The sequence below is a fragment of the Trachurus japonicus genome, chromosome 14, assembly GCF_045865225.1.
Source record: "Trachurus japonicus isolate A0001 chromosome 14, Traja_1.0".
Taxonomy (NCBI): Eukaryota; Metazoa; Chordata; class Actinopteri; order Carangiformes; family Carangidae; genus Trachurus; species Trachurus japonicus.
The window spans coordinates 16,106,986-16,126,612 of record NC_140920.1 but is presented as its reverse complement, the minus strand read 5'-3'; the positions used below and the strand labels follow the sequence as shown (position 1 = coordinate 16,126,612).

Below are 19,627 nucleotides of genomic sequence, written 5' to 3'. Positions count from 1 at the left end.
ACTTCAAATGTGTGTCATGTTGCAAACAACACTCTCTCTTCTTCTCTTCTGCTCTATGAATCTTACATTTGATTTCTTCTTCTTCTTCAGGCCTCGGTCTTTTTATGGAGGCGACTTCATTGCAATGCCTCAATCTTTTATGATGGGCATGCTCTCATCTATACAGGCTGAAGTGAGACCAGAAACTTTACTCATAGATGACATTTAAGTATTTATTCTTTTTGCTGAGGATGTGTCTCCTTTGGTGTGAGAGAGCCGGCTTAGTTGCTCTCCCATCAGAGGTGATGGATTTGTCATTTTGTGTGTTACTCTTGTGTGTCAGTGGTCCAGTGTGAGTTTCAGCACCTGGCCACAGACTAGAGAATCAAACATTTCATGGATTTCAATTTTAGACAAATAACTTCCACCTGTCATTTGATATCTTAGTACCCTGCTGTCTTACTGTAGATTGTATTATTGACAGACAGTTCTTCTCTATCATTATCAGCACAATAGCAATGTATTTAATTTGCTTTGTAGCGGAGTATCATAAGAGGAATCCACAGGACTAAATATATTCTTTGGACTATTTTGGTTGGAGAATATTGGGGCAAGAAGGGATTGGAAGAGCTACTATGTTGTTTGGTTTGAGAACACACGCCAGGTTTTTATAACATTGAAAGAAGAAAAAAATTGATTAAAAAAAGAGAGACGATAAAAATGATGCCCCCCTGATGAGATCCTGCCTCATGACCAGGATTCATTCAATCATTTTTCACAGGAGAAAAACATAGTCTAATATTTTTCAGACATTGAGAATTTTAAGGCTTGATATTGAACCTTAAAACTGTCAAGTATTGATAGTTGGCTGACATTCTTGCCTGTCTCTTGATCAATGTTTCATTTTAGAGGGTATTTTATTGATGGAAAGCTCTTGTACAGCCGTATAACGTTTACAGGAGGAGTCAGAGGTTTCCTGTTCTTGCTGGGATTTAGAGGAGATGCCTCTCAGGTCTGTATGGTAAATATGAAACTACAGCTCGTAGGCGGCTAAGTTGGTGTAAAGTATAAACTGGAGATGAGAGGAAATTGACTATTTCATGGTGAGGACCTGGAAACTCTACTGGCTGCCAGACAACTACTGTAAATATCCAAACAAATATCCACTGTTAAATATAATTTATAAGATTTTTGTTGATTACATCACATTCAATGAAATAGAATTTTGTAAATGAAAACAAAAAACCTTATATTGACAAACGTATATCATTTTAGTTTAGTTAGTTTATTGTCCCTTTTGGGAAATTCATTGTCACAGGTTCTCTAAGTAAGTAAGTACATTTCTTTATTGTCCCAAAACGGGCAAATGTTGTTGCAGCAGCTGCTAGACATTTGAAAACAAGGCACACCACAGGAGAACATTACTATGAAGTGCATTCATAAACATATGGCTGAAGGTATGGGGCTGTTTTTAAAACCGTGCTCTGCTGTATCTTAAGGTTTTGGTATCAAGTTAATACATAAATGTGTCGCAGAAATACTATAAAGTTCAAACCATATCCAGCTATAAAGATTTGCTTTCAGATGGGATTTTCTCTGCATATTATTTTCACAGATGTGTGGGGCTTCTTGCCTCAGCTGCAAGCTCAGGAGATATAATCACTGTCTCTCATCAACATCTGCATCAGCAGAATCATGACCCCCCCCCATCCTCGTCATCAGGCGTATATGTAGTCTTCATCATCAACACAGCCATCATTATCCTCATCCTCATCATCCACTTGACCCTCTTCTTGACTCACATCTCTGAGTCGACTGTTATCCTGATGATTTATACATCGCATAATTTACACAGCGACGTACAACCCCTCCAACATCTGTAGTGCTGAAAATGAGACGTTTGTACCTGCGCTCTCTTCTAACAACACTGCACTTTTTTTTTGTTTTTGTTTTTTGTCAATGACATGAAAGTAGTCATTTTGAAAACATGGATTTTAATTGTCAATTGTCAACAACTGCACATGCCACTAGACTGTTAATTGAGATGGTCATGCTGCTGGTGTGTGTGTCTGTATTATTTTTCTTCGTAAACTGCCAATTTGTCTTGCTGGGAGAGCTGTTACAGATACAGGCACACAAAGAAAAACTGTGTTCTTACTGCTCCCGTTCATTTAAGTGTGATAAATATGAGCCAATATGGTGCTCTGGTGTGAACTACGCTCAGGCTGAACCCCCGAACAACCAATTTAAAGTGTCCGTCTAGTCGCTGATACAATATACAGGCCATATAGTGAGTGCATGTCAACAGAACAGGAGTTTCCATTTTCTCAGCAGCACAGGAGGCTGTAGCAGCTGACATTTTCACAAACCAGCAAGCCAGGTAATTAGGTAGCTAACTACGTAATACTAGCTACAAGCATAAACATAGTACTGTGCACAGTACCCTCATTAAGTAAATGTAAATGTACTGTAGGCGTAAGAAAGGATAAAATGCATGCACATCTGCTTGCTATATAGCTATAAGTGTAATGCCATTTGAAATGCTTTCCTCAGAGATGCAATTTGGTTGTGTTCCCAAAACAACAACATAAAAAAAATATTTAAATGAGAAGACAGCAGGCAACATCCAGCTCATATGTTTGCATGCTGCAAAATGAACCTTCTATAATTACCATCTCCATCCAATCCTGCACGATCAGAGAACCGCCCTTATCATACTCAGGGCTGCAGGTTGGGTCGTGGCTATAGGGGCTCAGCTGATACAGAAAGTTTAACATCATTAGTCAGAATTTAGCCGTGGCCTATCTTCTCCTAACATTTATTCTCTCATATCTTAGAGCTTGAGGAAAAAAGATGACATGCAGACCATGATTGTCACTGAACAGTCTCAGCTATATTTTTGAAAACATTGAATGAAAAGACTGTTCTGTTCGCCGCCCACTCTACCCTGTTTCGGCATATAATGACATGAGTGATGTGTGTGGACAAGCAGAGGATGGTGTGGAGCGCCATTTAGTGAGACACTGTCAATCTCACACAGGTAAGCCAAAGTAGGAAGGAGTGGGAAAATCCTTTAGCCTCATGAATGCATTTGATATTCTAATGATACAGTCATATCTCGCTGTGCTGATATTGTATGAAAACGCCTCCTGCCTAAGTGGGTGTTCAGACTGAAATCAGCTCTGCTTTACAGGAATGCTACCAGACGGATCTCATTGAAATGAATGAGATGGCTACATTTTCTTTCACGCAGAGCCAAAGTGGGTCTAAACACAGCCTAATGTTCATGGTTGGTCCACTTTGTGAAAACTATCTTAATGAAAAAAAGCCAGCAGCCCCGACCGACAAACAATCCAGAAATTCAAAGCACTGTTGGCCACTGTTTAAAAAAAATCAATTAATGAATTAAACAATTCATTATTATTCAAGATCATATTACATAATGATTTATTAACCAATTCTCATTTCTATAAAGCCACCATATCAGCATGGGTGAAAAAGGACAGCTACTGAGTGTCTATTAATCATCATTAAAAAAATAATTATGGTCTATTCTGTTTCATAGATGGTTTCTAATTGTTACAAGAGAGTAAACAACCAGAAATATCAGAAAATGAAATCTAAATATTGACAGTGTTTATTAACACCTGTGTGCTGTAGCTCACTGTTGGGAAATCCCTGAAACTTCTAAAATAACTCGGGCATCTAGACCCACACACAAAACACACCACACACTCTCACACACACAGAGAGAGAGTCTAAAAGCCGTATGGCTAAGATGTTTTTTTTTTTTTTTTTCTTAAACCCAAACTGTCAAAACATACACTGATCCCAAAGCAATGAAGAGAAAATACACTGTCAGGGACTTAACATTTACAGTGCAGATATCGAAGATCAATGAAATCTTCTGGTACTGTGAAACTTCATAAATTTGCACATCTTTCAGAGTCTCTCTTCAGGACTCTGGATATGCAAATACCCCAGAACATAACATAACCATCATGAAAGTAACCCAAGTGATTTTTACTATAAATGACAGTTCCTTCCCTCTCAACGCTCAAGGAAGTCTTAAATTGCCACTGAGATTTTGTCCTCTAGTAGAACATTATTTATCATTGTGTGCTCTATAAATTGCTTCCTCATAAAGACAAAAAAAAATGAAGACAACCGGTCCCTCCTGCGCTTCCGTGACGGTACCAGGAGCCATCATTCACCACTTCACCTCCTCATATAGCGCACCCATTTATACAGTATCTTACTAATGATGGAAATGTTTGCCCTTGAAATCTCAGTTAATAAGCAGCTATGCTATGACATCCATGATTAGATCATCCAGCGCTGTCACATTTCATCCTGAGGAGGATGCCACCAGACAAAACGGGAGAGTGGGAGAAAGCAAGCGAGCAAGCATCCTACTCTCTGATTCTTTTCTTTTCGCACACGCACAGGCACACAACTACACACATACACATCTGCTCTTCAGCGGCTATGCAACAGAACAGCCTGGGTTAATCTTGGGTAACAGCTTCTTGGCCAGGATCAGACAGCTCCACTAAGACCCAATGAATGCTGACATTGATACGGCATGGAGCCTCCTCACACAGGTAGGACACACGAGACAAACGCCTTTATAGATGAAGCCGCCTCGGGCAAGGATAAGATTGATTTTGCAATGCAGCATTAGATGAGATTTCCTATGCACACTGTAACGAATTAGCATGAATCTGTTCCCCATGAGAGATGCTTGCAGACACAGAGTGAATTGAAATAAATGACTGTCTCAATGTTTACCACACCATCCCCCCATGCTGCAGTCAGTTGGCCATCTAAGTGTGACAGGCCCGGTTCAGGCACAGCACAGATCAGGGTGATGGATCGACGGCCAGGCAGCTGCTAAAAATCTCTTGATTCACGCCCAGCCCGATATGCCACTCACTGATCAATTGCATCCACGTAAATCTGCCATGCGTTGTAATGTGACATGATAAGGAAGGAGAGAGAGAAAAAAATAAAAAAACCTTTTCACCTCGACTCTTATAATCCAATCTACAATAGCTGACCAGGTGATTTTCTTTCTACTCCTATTTTTCCTCTGCACACAAGCTATACCTTTCATCGTGCACTCTCACACGGCTCCCATGCGAGAGTCATGTGGATATTTCTTCAAAAAAGATGAATGCCTGCGCCGTCGAGAGCGACGTCTGGAATGAAAGAGAAAGATTCATTGAGCGATCAGCAGCTAAGATAGTGTAAGACCTCGGCAGCCCCGTCAGAACTCTCTGGTAACAGATCTGATGCAAGTTCAATCAAAACATTTCACCGGCCGAAAATGTCATCGGCATCTTTTATTTATTTCTTTACTCATTTTACAATGATACATTATCACGTTCACCGTCTAGATGCTCATCTCTGAAGAGGCGATGTAGATAAAGCGCATTATCAGACAGACAGTCAGCCAAGGTTGGATGTTTGACCTTCCTCGTGTCGTGGGGGTTTTAGCAGAAAGAAAAAATTGGCTTGTGCCCACGATTTGTTAAAAGGTGACACCAATGTACCGTAAAGGAAGCTAACTGTACTCCTGTCATCAATAGTGTAATATTGATCCAGTCTGTCGTTGCTGACATTTATTACTGAAATGTAATTTGCATTTTCTGGATTGCAAAACCAATATGAAACTCGACAAACCCAAATATCACAGCATTCTTAATCCAACACCATCATATTGTGGAGCAGTACATCAATAGACAGTAACGTGATGATACAGAAGGAAAGACTGATGCCTTCACAGTCAGCTAAACTCAACAATTTGGGCAACTTATCTGCAATTTAGCTTTTCAGCTGTGGAAAAGACACTACGTTTATCATGTTTAGGACCAAAATGACAGACAGTATCTATGGGCAACCAAGCTCTACTAATATTGAAGCTATAATGCAGATTCAGAATGATACAGTAACTAGAGCACGCAGAGTAGTTGTTATTCTTTACCACCTCTAGACTCTCCATATCAGTGCTGTGTAGCAGATTTGGGCCTTGTTGCGTTGCCGTCTTCTGAGCACTGTAACTGCATAATGTATATCCTGACAGGGTGATATTGTGTTTTATATCTCTAAGGGCACTCATTATGCTGCCTGGGCACATTTTGGTTAACGGTGCAGTTTCAGCTTCCTTTTCTCGTGCTGTCACACGGTAACAACGACAGATGAGCTGAAATACTTACATTTGCAACGTAATGCAACACTTCTGAATGTGCAAGAGACACCTGAATGGGACAGGCAGTGAGAGCCGCTTCCTGCAGCTACCGTACTGGGCCATGTCTCTTAAGTTAAATAGTGAGTGCTTATTATAAATATCACCTTCAGGGGCTTTTATCTGCACTCTAAGAGCTCATTATTCTGTGAGCTATTTTGGTTGAATTAATAGAACTGTGCAATTCCTTGTTGTTCTTACTGGTTTACATTAGCCTTTTCATCAAAACTGTATCCAACTTTAGGAAGGCCACCAGTTACAAAAGCTGTGTCAGCTCTACAGTGTACCTCTACTGTACCTACAGTGAATGCAACACTATCAGTTGGTGGTCTCAATGTCATTATACTGTATGCGAGTCAGGTTTTTACTACATAATTGATCATCTCAAAGGTTTGCGTTTTCCTCGTACTACCTCCTGAGCCGTTCCTGTCCTGAAATAACACACAGGATATTTCAAATTGAGTGATACTGTACTGTTCCTTAATAATGCATAGCTGCTCACAGCATGAACTGAATACAAAAGAAATATCATTCATTCTTCAAAATGGCTGCAGTGTCTTAAACTAAAAATTTGATCTGGTAGGTTTTTGTCGTGCACATATTATGTCAACCACAGCTGAGCTTTTAAAAAAAGAAAAAAAGAATATTCTGAGTAGCATTCTGCTTACAGAGAATCAGAGCTCACCATCCAGTCCTTTCCACCTACTGTACCACCTGTGGTGAAAATAACTGGCAATTCCACCGACTATTATTTCATGGATAAATCAACAATCAAGCTTTCAAAATCAGCGGCCAGCATCTGAACATATATTTCTATATTTCAGTGTCCATATCATGGTCTGATTACTGTTTTAACACATAGCTGCTCCTGAAAACAAGTGGCACAATGACCCAAATTGTAACTTAACCAACAGTGCGGTGCAGCTGTGATGGCTCCAACTATAAGCTCCCAGCTATACGTCCTTGTGTATAGCGCTTTATTTTATTAAAGTATTCTGTCTCTGTCACTTGAGCAAAGTTTATTCAAAATAACGCAAAAAATAATACAATATCGCAAACTTGCCAAAGGTGTAGAGAGACAAAGATCTCAACAGTGACCTTTTTTTTTTGTCTTCACCATCCAGGGACATAATCCCTGTTTGGCTGTGCAGCTGGCATGCAACTGAGTCACGCGTCAGCCCTGATTAGAAGCAGCAGTGGTCCGCGGGCCCCATTCCTCTGCCAGAGCCAGGAGTGGAAAAGGCCAGGGCCACCACTTTCAGTCTGTGGATATGACCTTGATGGGGTATGATAGAGAGGAAGCGACACAATTCGCAATGCCACACAATATCTGTAACCTTCCACTTCCCCAGTACGCATACTGAAGCTATTGAGCTGTGACACACATAGGCTACACGCACATGCACACACACACACACACACACGTCAACTCTGCCCTGTCGTTGTTTCAGGCAGTCTCCTCCTTCATGTCATCCAGTCATCCATCTCTCTTTGCATATTGGGTGGAGCTTTGTGAGAAATATCTTAATTCCAAACATTAGCTCCTTTTCATACTCAGCAGCTGCCATGCTAATGTAAAAGTCATATAAGTGCAGCTTTAAGAGCTAATAACTTAAAGAAGTTTAAATATTAAGTAGCATGATGTGCCATGCAGTTTAATTCTATTAAAGGCCATAATATTCATTTCATTACTACTACTAGTAGTATTGGGTTAGTTGTTGTAGCAGCTGTGACACCATTTTCTTTTTTTAAATTGCAAGCGCTACCCAAACCCTTAAATCTCATTGGAGACGACGATGTCTTATGAGTCAGATCATAGCAACACAAGTGTGGCAAAGATGGCACTGAAGGCACAAGGAATACTGTGTGGTGAGTAAAATCTTGGCAACAGCACATCCTGTTTCAAAATAGAGCTGATAAGAAACAAAAATAAACATGAAAATTGTACCGAGCTGCAAATATAAATGAAGCATGACCGAGGGAAAATAAAACGCAGGATAACAAATAGAAAGCAAAAAATCCTGTGACTGTGACACACCCTGTTGTTGTATTTCCGTCTAAAAATATCTCCATAACAACAGCACTATATGCACAAAAAGTCATACTCAGCATTGCCCAAGTTCATCGTTCACGTTTGGAGCGCTGCAAACCAAGACTTCCATGTTGTCAGCGTGACTCTCATTTAGGAAACCAAGTGGCTTACCGAAGAAAGCAATAGCATTTAAATGAGACTGTCAGCTCAACCAGCAGGGATTTAAGAGTGCAGCCAAACAGCAAGTGTTAATGAGAGAATGTGCAACGGATCTGAGACGCAACACTTGTGTGCTGTCCACAAGTGAGGTGCTGAAAAGATATGCGTGCAGCAGCCAAGCAGAGGTGGTCACCTAATTCAGCTCAACTGGTAATCTGAGCTAGTCTGTGAAGGTAATAGATTTCAGATTCTCCAGTCTGAAAACTCAGCAACAAATGGTGTTGCGTTACTGTTGTGGGTATAATTTGCAAAGCAAATAGGTTTGCAGCAGCACGTATGCGAGCTGTGCTCTGTATCTTGGCCACCTCACCTCTGCCTTTTTGTGTGATAAATTAATCAAATCATCATGGCTTGTGGGCTCCTAGACCTTGCCATTTGAAGCAATAACACTGGAGTCAGTCATAAAATGAAATAAACACACTGTGTGGAATAAAATTATATTAAAATTCCACACTGTACCAATTCATGCAATCCAATGAACAATAGACAATGATTAAGTAAACTGCCTCTCTGTTCATTCATATTCATCCACTTAGTCTGTAATATGCAGTGCAGTAAATTAGTGTGGAGGATTGACTGAAATTTGTTCTTTTCTTTTCTTTTTTGTAAATTTTACATTTTGGAGCCCAAAGCTTTGGTTTAATTTGAACCACACCACCTCCTCAGTGGTCGACCCTCCTGAACTGCTGCCAGTATGGAGGCAGCAGCAGCAGCCTCCTATGGGGGCGTGGGGATTGAAGCTGCAGGTTTTAAGAAACATCTCATCACACAGGTGAGAAAACCTTTTCCTTTATGCTCACAACTTTCCTCTGATTTAATGGGTGATATTAAGAGACGATGGTGGTGGAAGTTGCTTTTGTTGCAGATGATGTGGCAGATTCTTGACTCAACTACAGCTTCCTTCCCTGTCTGCCTCTCTCCTTCCCATCTTTAAACCGGCCAGTCCTTTGGCACAGAACATGAAATCCCTCTCAATAATGAATATGCTACCTCAAGCATCTCACAGACAAGGGTCCTGAATGCTGCATGACTCAAAAAAACACCTTAACTACACTTTATATGATCTATAAATAAATATATGTGTATATATGTCAGTGTGTGCTGCCTATATACATATATAGGATATATATAGAAAGATATATACACAGTGTACATACATGCACACAAAAAACAGACATATCTAGTAGTATGTTATATATTCATATTCACATTCACACACACACACACACAAACATATATATATAGTATGTATCTATATCCTATATAATTAATACAAAGCCAACCCGACATGTGCCATCTGGTGAATCAAATAACACTAACAATAGGTTATGTAGCTCGTTTCCATATTTCCGCCGGGGCTGCAGCCTTTATTCAAAGGAAAAGCCACCACTGCTGTAGCCCAACCACAGGGCATGTCTTCCGGCACGCAATTAAGCGACCTCATCCGCAACCGTGTTGAATTTGGAAAGCATACCTCTCCTCCACCCACCTCAACTGACTGTAAACACTGGTAACAAAGAAGGTTGCTTTGAAAACTGACCGTCTCCGGCCACATTAAGTGACATCTCCAAAACACACCTCAAGAGAAGTGTCAATAATTGGTGAGCAGCAGCGGCTCAATATCCCCGAATGGGAAAAACAAACAATTCCGGACCACTGACATTGAAAAACACACATAGACACTGATGGAGCAACGGCTTATCTTGCTTTTCTTACCGCAGCACGCTGTAAAGCTAATTACCGCCTTCCATAAGGTCGTTTGCGTGTAGGAGGTGTGCGGTGTCATTTACCTGTGCATCATCCAGCGATCCGACACATGGATACAGCGAGGTTTGATTATTCCAGCCAGGCAAACACAACCGCAAAAGAGAGAGAGGGAGGGAGGAGAAGGAAAAAAAAATCCTAAAAAACCGAGCAGAGATGAATGCGGTAGATGATTGCGCGACCTTTGCCTTCAGAGAGAATAGTCTTCTTATCTTTAGATGTTGCTGTGTCGATGGAGGCAGGCTGGCAGGGAAGCCCACAGCTCCTCTGAACAGACAAAGATGCTCTCTCTCCCCCGCCGCACAGAAAGCAGCAGCAGCAGCAGCAGCAGCAGCAGCAGCGGCGGCAGCAGCAGAGCCGTCATTCCCCCGACACTTGATGGTAATAGTTTGGTAGGTAGCTTATATGGGTTGAGGGCGCGGTCAGCTGCTGTTGACCAATCCTGCTCCCCATCAAACTTACAGCAGCGTTGCCATGGAGGATTAAATGGCGCTTAACCACTAACCTGTGGTAGGGCCGGTCAAGCAGGTACAGTTTTTAATTTCCATCCCATGTATGATTTTTTTTTCTCCTACAAACTGCATCTTAACATATGAGTAGCATCTCATTTAAAAGCAGCAAGCATGCAGTGCGGCTGCCCTCCCCCCATCCTATCCCCACCTCTTTATGCTGCCCACGTGTCCTTGAGCAAGGCACATGGTGAAAGGTTCACCAGCTGCAGGGATGCTGTTTAAAAGCTTAATCAAATATATTATTCTTTAATGGCTTAATCTACTGTGACATTTTAACTGAGCTGAAACAGGTTAAAATTACAATTGACCTGCTCGTGTTTATCCCACATGCACCTGTTCCAGTAGGTGTGTCTCCATGATACAGAGCTTCTTTTCATTTCTATTAAACTCAACAGTGCAACGTTCCCACAGTAACAACGGTTTACCATATCCAGTTTGTCTATTAACAGTTTTATCATGGAAAACTCTCTTTGCTGTGGGGCAACGATTTATATTTTGTTCCAGCAGTGAAACTAGATTACCAGGTGAAACTGGTGCAAAGTGAATTTCTTTCTTTAGTTCCAACACATAAAATGCAGTTTTGAAATCTGCTATTTGTAATGGCCACGAGAGCCAGACCTTTAGAAATCCCATCCTCTCAGGTGACATTAAAGTAATAATGGGATTTAGACTTTGATTTTATTTATATCCTGAAGTTTTGTTTTGAAATGATATAAAAAGCAGTCTATCAAGTGGAGTGAAAATGTAAATTTAGGAACCAGGAGTTTTCAGAGATCAGAAATTATTATATGAATATAAACTAGTGTGGACTTAAGAAACATTGATTTACTAAATGTAGAAAAAGTCACTCAAAAAAGCAAGTCATAGGCTACTGTAGGGCTTTACATAATGGGCAAAATGATAAAATAAGTCATTCATTCAGTCAAAACACACAAAAAGGGAAAGAGGAACAGGTTTGTAAATTAAGTCTCAATGAAAACATTGAAAAACAAACAGAAGGGGGATCAGAATGTAAACACAAGTTGGATTAAGTCTAGTGCTTACGAGCATGAACATTTTAACCCTGCCATGTTGAAGAAAATTGTACATTTTCTGGATGATTCTGCCAGCTGTGTGTATTATAGCTGTTACCAGATGTCCTCAGACCACCCGGAGATGTATTACATTACTTCTTTTGAAAACTCATATTTTACACTCACTCTCCTATATGCGTTAAAGGTATTCTGGTGTGCAGGGTATGCAGTGATGTCAGTGTAGAAAATTTCACTTATCAGTGACAGTTGACTCACCCATGAATCTCTAAAAGCCTCAGACTGTACGGGCCTAAGCCTTCCTTGCAAGGCAGATAAAATCAAAGTAATCTTGAATCTGAGGATGACGTATGAATAATGAATGTTCAGAAATGTTTTTGCCTGCGAAACAATTCAGCCTGAGTGAGTAAATGGGGTTGAATACTTTTGCAGCTACATATCAAAATCCTCACTGCTAAAATTCAACACTAGTGTTTATAAATTAACACTTATGGGAATTTAGAAATATATTTTCATCACTATATGATAGAAAATTAAGCTTTGTGTAGATTTTTGTCAACGTGTACTAGTATTTCAGCAATATTTTGCAGCATTTGTGTCTGAGAATACCAGAAGATTAATACAGTACAAGCTTTTATGGTCATCCAAAAACAGAAATAAACAGTAGCCTATTTGCATGCTAAACAATGAAATAAATCCAAAAACAGTTTCTTAAGTAAAGAAATGTCCACAAATAATGAGATTTCATTTGCTCGCTAGTCACATAGCAGGGACAGTAGGACTGTAATCCAAACAATGTCCTCATTGGAGAGCTGATTGATTTTAAACCCTTCTCTCAAGAACAAAGTTCACACACATTTTAGAGGTTAAATGTTGGTTGATGGTTTTCTGCTGCTACTTATAAGAGGGGTCAAGTGGTTATGAATTTCCTGTCTTGCCATCATTTAATCTTACCTTCTGCCTCCCTCTTCAGCCATTTGAATTTCAATATCTGTGCGATGGGTCAGCTGTGACTATTGGCTTGGTATTGCTATTTGTCAGTGCAGAGTGCAAGACTGGACTAAAAGAGACTTTGTTGAGGTTAATGTATAGACTATAAGTTCTAAGTCTAACTTTAGTAGCTATCTCAAATGTTTTCTCTAAACTATCAACCCTGCCACTGGATGTTGTACGAGGACACCAGCACCTCAGACCAAACAAACAGATATTTTGTCTTCCCACAGCTTCTGTCTTCACAGACATAGACAGATGCCACCTGTTCGCTGCTTCCTACATCATTACCACCATATTGAAAAATGCAAAAACTGTAAATAAATGCAAGTCAGTGGGGATGGGGGAAGCAACAGTTTTACTTGACGAAAAAGAAGAAGCATTGGCTCCAATTACTTATGATCACCATTTTCCAGATAGGGGGATGTGTATCAGCATAAAGTTTAAAATAAACTCAGTAACTTAGATCGTGAATTCAATTCTCTATCATAAGAAACGCCCGTATTTTTGTATTTAGGCTACTTAAAACCCTTATTTGTACTGTTTGCTATTAGCTACTATGCCAATATTATGCAGATAGGCCTACCAGAAAAATTAAAAATTAATGTTGAACCTTGCTGTACGCATGGAATATAAAAAATATGATATTCTGTGGTAGGCTAATGCACTGTTGTTTTTTGCTGCAGGGTTCTTTCTTTAGGCTATATTACATTTTATTTAATTCATTTATTCAACCAAAGCCTACAATGTAATTTTTTGCCTCCTGTGACATCTGACTGACACGTTTGGATCAATTAAGCCGTATATAAATGCAGTTAGAGCTATGTTCATTTTGCACACTAGGCTACTTTTTAATTAGTGTTTTAATTGTTATTCAAATGTTATTTCTGTCATTCCTTATCACTGAACTATTCCCTAGCCTGCCACAAAAGTAAGTTAATGTAGCCTATCTATTAAAGGACTTGTTGAAATCGTTTGCAGAACATGAGCATAGTGTTAGTTTGTTTTTATCATGGATGTATTATCATGGTTTTTATCCAGACTACCAGAAAAGCTCATAACTGCAGTCTCTTCCGGTGCCAATATGGCGGCGATTTTGACGTAGAGCGGCCAGCCATACGTACGTACGTACGTCACCTCCACCTGGGCTCATAGAAAAGCCCGGTAAAAGCGACCACCAAGCCAACAACAAGAGACATATCAACACAACTCGCCTACACATGTCATTGCCGCGATTACTGTGCCACACCAATGCTAATAGTTAGCACAGCATCTTTTTGTGTTATATATATATAACAGCAGGTTCGCTTTTCAAACCTAACACTTGTAACATTATGTAGTTATCAAATTACTTACAAATGGAGGTGAAGAAAAGCCCGAAAAGCCCTTCAGCTGCTCACAGGGAAAGCCAGACCAGAGAGAGATTCAACCTCCGGGTTTATCTGCTGGATTTTGTAGCATGAATGGAAGAGCCGCCGTAAATTCAAAGATGGAGCTGGTCAAAACTTTAGGATGTTTTAAGACGTCCGCCACTCAGGGATGGAGCCAGGACTGCAGTCATCTTGCACACAGTGTGTAAGTCCACCCATGCCCTGCTGTTAACTCCTTGTCTCAACTGTAAAAGGTTGTTTTTTTCTCAGCAATCTCACCTGTAAGTAACCCGGTTCCTGTGTTTCTAATGTGGGGAGGGGCTCACGTGCCCCAACACGCACGCGCCCTGCAGAGAGCAGCTCCTATTTTTTTTTATTTTTTTTAATACAGGGTGTGTCTCCACCCAGGACGTCATTATCTCACTGTACTGTATATATTTACACAGAATATATTTCATTTTTAAGATGAATGAATATTTAGTGCCTAACTGTATGAATTTCCAAACAGTGTTAATCTGTCAGTGATTTTGTGGCATTAACATTTTAATCATCAAATGCCAAATACAATTGTGGTCAAGGCATTGAGCAAGAAGCAGACAGACATCCTGTGTTGGGTGTATTTCAGAAGCAAATGTGACTTTGCATACATCATACACCTATTGTCTCTGCTTCTTTTTGTTAATTTGTTAAGCAAATTGTAATTCAAATCGCACAGAAGGTCTGGGAACAGTAAAATGTCTTTGCGAAGAATTATTTTCATTTAAAAGTGAGGCAATCTCACGCGACTTCTAGAAAGAAAGCTGTAATGGCACCGCTGTGCCCCGAAACCCATTATTTCCAATGGCGAGAAACGAAGCATCCAGGCTGGCACTGCAAGTAAACAGAAAGTAGACATGATGAAACCAGTCGCTGTGGAAACAGAGCTCCTTGGTAGCGCTTGTGTCTTAGCACAGGTTGGTGCACTGTTGATTTTGTAACCATGATGTTTTGTACTAGACATTTGTGGTTCCCAGAGGATGAACCTGCCTGACTTTGATGCTCCCCTGGCATTTTCCTCTAACGTCACCAGCAAGCTCACTTTTTTTTTTCTAGAGCAGAGCATCTCAGCAACTATGAAATGTGGCAAAGATGTTTATTTTCTCACAAATCAAGGTAACAAGCTAAACTGAGGGATTGAAGAGGCTCAACATAAATCTCAGCATGTCACTGCATGATAGTTAGCTTCCTGGTGTTAGCATTCAGCTCAAAGCACCACCGAAATGCAGCCTCACGGAGCGTAACATGGTTGTAGACTTAATCTTGTTGTGTCATAAGGTCTTTTGCACTAGGAAATATGTGTTGTGTTTTTAACTAAACCCTCCCAAGCAGAAATGTTCAACGAAGCATCAACAAATGTAAAGAGAATACAAATAGAAAGAAAAGTGTGTTTTACAGTATCGCAATGCACTAAATCTGAATTATGTTAAGTCACCCATCTGTTATCTTTTTGTCTCTACCTCTGGGGCACAATCATACTCTGACCCATGCTTTTATTGTGAACATCTGCGGTACTCCTGCCCCCCAAACACCATACCAAAGACTGTATGTGTGTTTTAGTGACCTGTCTAAGGCAATTATTGATTTTTGTTCTGGTCGAGAGCAGAGAGAAGCTCTGTGGCCTGGATGAAGAAATAGAGGCGGTCGCCTGTTGTGCAGAGAGATAGATATCCAGAATTGCAATAAAATATTGAGCAACATCCGTATTATGAGAAAGCCCTCAGGACTTAAGTAAAGCATGCATGTCACTGGATCTGCTTTGTGGGATTTTGTAGCAAACGGCAGGTTATTTCTCTTTTTATCTGATAAACAAGTCCACAAGCCAACAACATTTCCGTGGCTAGTGCAGCTCTTCTTTTTGTGATACACTCGGTTATGCAGCTCAAGCAGTTTGTTCAGTACAATTAAGCAGTTCACATTCAAAACAAGCTATTCAGCATAAGTGCTGTGCAAATAAACAAGCCAGAGAGTAGCCAACTGACTAAAAGCTAAACTATCTAAATTGCTTTGCAGTTGTGTGTAATTTGATTAATGGGTGAACATGGATGAAATGCTGATGAGTCAACAGTCACTCGTGTTAGTGTTGGATTTTGTTTAGCAGATAAAGTTTTAAATAGATGTAAATTGCTGGGATATATCTATCTAGGCTGTATAATATCTGCTTATTGTTGCAGTAGTTGTGGTTTGTTTTAAACCACAATACTGGCATTGCATTAGGTCCAAAGATTTTTGCAAAAGTTACACAGAATGCAAAGTGAAGCTAGGTGAAAGGAGAAAAAATAATTCCCTGAATAATTGTTATCATTCAGTCATTTATTTGGTGTCTTCACAGCAGCAGCAGTAAGCAGGCAGGTTGTTTTCAGTGTTTTTGCAAGCTCGCCTCAGTTCTTCTGTGGATTGAGGCTGCCTCATTGTCTCACTGTTCTGTCTTTTCAATTCCAGACTGACTCAGTGATGTTGAGATCAGGACTCTGTGGAGCCAGACCATCTGTTGCAGGACTTCTTTTTTTTCCTTGTTGCTGAAGATAGTTCTTTATGACTCTGGCTGTATGTTTGGAGTCATTTTCATGCCGCAGAATTAGTATGGAAACAATCAGACACCTCTCCAGTGCGCTGCATGGATGAGATTCTACGCATCTAAAGTCTCTAAAACCTTCCATGATAACAGAAGATAAATAGGCTTTCTTTTTCCTATTGAAGACATAGACCAGAAATGACTGATTCTGTGCTATATTGCAACATCGGAACGTCGGAGGATTCGCAAGAGAAAGATTAAAGAAAAGACAGTTTAAATCAAAGCAGCAGAGTCTGAGACATACTGACTTTTAGTCCAGAAAAAAACACTGGCTCCTACAATTCCCATATTACAGTTCAGTTGTCTTTCATAAGATATGATCAAGATCCTTCAGATCCTCCAGAGGCACTGGCGAAGAAAACAGGAGAGACCTGTTCTCACACACTTAGAAGTGCTCCTTGTGATGAGTAAACCGAATGTCATGTGTGAAATTGGTGGAGTGTCCCTTTAATCAGCTGATTTATCTCCTTGAGTGAATTGGATAATGCTCATGACTCATAGGTGCAGGCGCTAGTACTGATTGTTCTCTCTCATGCCGTCTCCTCCTTACCATAAAACAAACCTGCTTGTTTTCAATGTGACAACACCAGATTTACCACCAGGTGCCAGTATTCCTCCTGCGTTGGCCCCATGTTGACAGATCCACAGACAGACAAAAGAAATCATTTGACCTGGGGGGAGCACTGCGACTTAACAGCTCCCTCATGAAGCCACTCTCTTGTGATTCATTTCAATGCTGCGGATCAGATGACTACTTTTCTGAAAACACTGCTTTAGCTCCCCACAACAGAAACAGAGTCTGGCTGCAATTGAACGTCCTGTTTCCACCTTTAGAGATTGAGAAAAAAAAAAAGAAAAAAACACAATAAAACATTGCAGTGAAGCTGGAGGTAAATGATTTCACGGTGCATGAAGATTAATTGAACGAACACAGATTTTACAGTTTAGATGAAACATATTTTAAAATGTGTATCTTAATTAAAACCATTAACAATCACAAAACACGAACGCCTAGTTAGGATTGCTCGCTGCAGCGTCGTGCAGAAATTAATGTGCAGGTGTAATACCTCAACTTTTAATGTGTATGTGTGATGCAAGAGAGCGAGTAAAAGAGAATCGCAGCCTGATCAACTTAAGGTTTTAGGATAGAGTGTGAATATGTGGCTGCTAAGCTGCTATAGGGAATGTGTTTGGTCAGCTGCAGGTCATAAATGTTACATTTACAGTACTACTGTAGGTTGAATATTATTCATCTCTTATTCAGTATGTTACCAGCAGGTTAAATCAATTGCCCTGTGCCACATATTTGGTTATTTCTACATCTGATTGTACTCAACTAATGAAACCTTGGAGAACTCACCCATGTCGACTTTTTTTTTTTTTCTCCTTTCAAATTCTGACAAGTCTCATTTCTGTTTTTTCATGCTTTGCTTCCTCTGGATCCAATCCCATGACTCCTGCATCCTGACATGATGGAAATAAAAAATTAATTCTCTCCTTCACCTGGAAAGAGCTGAATCCAGCGGCTCGCCAAAGGCAAGAACACCAAGAAACTAAAAGGAAAAAAAAGAAGCAATGGAAAAAAAGAAAAAACAAAATCGAATGCCTATGAAAATGATGCAGAGCAACGTGGTGTTTAGGATATGGAGGTGTGAGACATAGCTTGCACCTGCAGATGTAACACATTATTCTGTGTGACAGCTTTCAGATACATTTAGGACTTGGGGGAAGGGAGGTTTCATTGTAATGTCAGCTTCGTATTTTGAAGAGTGAAGGATGAAAAATAACGGAAATCTTCAAGGGGTTTCTTCTTTTGTTGACTGCTGGAGCTCTGACCAAGCAAAAGCAAAAACACTGACTTCATCAATAGATCATATACCCAAAAAACTATTCAAAAATGTTTTTTAAACAGGCATTTATATATATTACCAACAAAATCAAGATAGTGAAATAACTTTACCAAAGACGTGTCTTTAATGTCTGTATTTATATTCCGTTTTTTTATTTTAAAATGCCTGAAATGATATTTGGAATATATATGGAATATTAGTATTTGCGAACTCACAGAGTTATCAACATAAAATGTGTTTTTCCTTTCCCATTTTCTGTCTGCTCTGCATATACACTGTTGATCAAGTCCCTAATTTGCTTCCCATCTTTTCCATTTATTCATTGTAGTTTGACAGAATAAGGAGCCTGATGAAACAGCAGCGTGCATAAAGACAAGGGAAAAACTGTGAAATTTGTATTGCCAGTTGCACCAGCCAGACAACACAGACCCTTTAATAACTGCGGTTGCTGTTGGCCAATCAGGCCCTTCATTAACATCAGAGTTAATTGACTTAATCTTCTCCTGAGAGTTGAATTAAAATAAAAATTAATTAAACTTTTATGCGTCTTCCTGATTGCATGATAGAGAGATCATACGTTAACTATGTTAGGTGAAAAGACAGACAGTCAGTCAAACTGGCAGCTGCTGTCGACGGAAGATGAAGAGGTTACATAACAATAATAAGAAAAAAACAACCTGCTCACATTGAACTCACTGGTTCAGCGGATTGGCTGTCGTAACAATTTCATTTGTTGTTGAAAATTTGCCTTCACAAATAATGATTTTCTTTTCTTTTTTTTTTCTTGGTCTACAGATTCCATCGGGCGGTCCATTGGTTCGCTGTGGTCTTGAAATGCTTGATGTACCATTTGACAGAACAGCCAGTAGACATGTAAGAACATAATTTGCTCATCATAATGGACAAATCAGGGGCATGCCAGCTTCAATCTCTGTCATCTGTTGTGTGATGGTTCCTCTGTTCTGGGGGTCATTTAGCATGCAGGAGCTTTAAAAGGAGCATAACAGGAAATGGTGTAGACA

The 19,627-nt window shown here is 40.0% G+C and overlaps 1 protein-coding gene across 9 annotated transcripts in view; it reads right to left on the bottom strand.

The window, feature by feature from the left end:
* The window catches only part of LOC146974556 (neurexin-2-like), a 112,303-nt gene extending 99,498 nt beyond the window's left edge, over window positions 1–12,805 (bottom strand). For 3 of the 9 annotated variants that reach the window (XM_085798046.1, XM_085798053.1, XM_085798048.1), the window contains exon 1: window positions 10,268–10,627. The gene's annotated coding sequence lies outside the window, so the exon portion shown is untranslated. Of the gene's footprint in view, window positions 1–10,267; window positions 10,702–12,738 lie in introns of those variants that run through there. The other 6 variants (XM_085798047.1, XM_085798050.1, XM_085798049.1 and 3 more) reach the window with 3 other exon arrangements.
* Window positions 12,806–19,627: the final 6,822 nt, after the last annotated feature.